Source organism: Pteropus vampyrus, unplaced genomic scaffold, assembly GCF_000151845.1.
Source record: "Pteropus vampyrus isolate Shadow unplaced genomic scaffold, Pvam_2.0 Scaffold138, whole genome shotgun sequence".
NCBI lineage: Eukaryota > Metazoa > Chordata > Mammalia > Chiroptera > Pteropodidae > Pteropus > Pteropus vampyrus.
Window position 1 is genome coordinate 959,346 of NW_011888919.1, and position 874 is coordinate 960,219.

The 874-nt window shown below is 50.9% G+C and overlaps 1 protein-coding gene across 2 annotated transcripts in view; it reads left to right on the top strand.

Annotated features, from left to right (window-relative positions):
• The window catches only part of RSPH6A (radial spoke head 6 homolog A), a 17,739-nt gene that overhangs the window by 5,612 nt on the left and 11,253 nt on the right, over positions 1 to 874 (top strand). The window lies entirely within an intron of this gene.

Below are 874 nucleotides of genomic sequence, written 5' to 3' on the forward strand. Positions count from 1 at the left end.
CGCTCACTTCTGAGCGTCTAGGATTCTGGCCGCAATGGGTGGGGATGGCGAGAGAAGGCGAGAACAATCTGACAAGGAAATGAGCACTTGGGGGCGCAGAATCCACAGTTCTACCTGAGAATATGGTTTTAAGTTTCAGATCAACAGTCTCTCCTCCCCACACCCGCAGGTCGCGCCCTCATCTGGCTACAAGTCCCTGAAGACCCGCCTCCTTAGAATACTTGGCTCCTAGAGGCGCCGCCCCCTTAGAGCCCCAAGGCTCTTGAGGCTCCGCCCTGTTGAAATTCAATTCCTTGAGAGCCTCCGCCCGGTTAGAACGGAGAAGCTGCAGGGGTTTTGGGGGGGCGGGCCGGGGGGAGACTGAAGTTCTTAACGTGAGGTCTGTAGAAGGGCAAACTCGTGGGTGTTTGTGGCCTGTGCACTTTTTTTTTTTTTTTTTAGGAAGAAACTAAAAAGAAATCAGCGATTCAGCATTTTATATTTATTTTTCTGTCTGACGAGAGGAAAGGCTCTCGTTTATTTTCTATTTCTTCCAAATGGCTAGCCATGATCCCCAACAGGAAAAATCCATCCTTTGCCCCCTGCTTAGAAATGCCGCCCCCGCCGTTTATCCGCACCTTCCCGGACTCGGTCTGTTTCTGGATGCTGTCACCTGCGCCTCGCTCTCTGAAGGGCTTCCGGCTCCCTGCGCGCAGCGCTGCTGAGCAGCCCTGGCTATTTGAGAGCATAAGGCTTCCTGTCACTGCGCCTCTTTTTAAGTTCCCAATTATGCTCACGTTTATAATTTTAGACTAACTTTAGTATTATCGTATCACAGTCCAAAAACTCACACCTTACTGTACTTGTTGGACAGCACAGGCCACTTTAAGGCAGG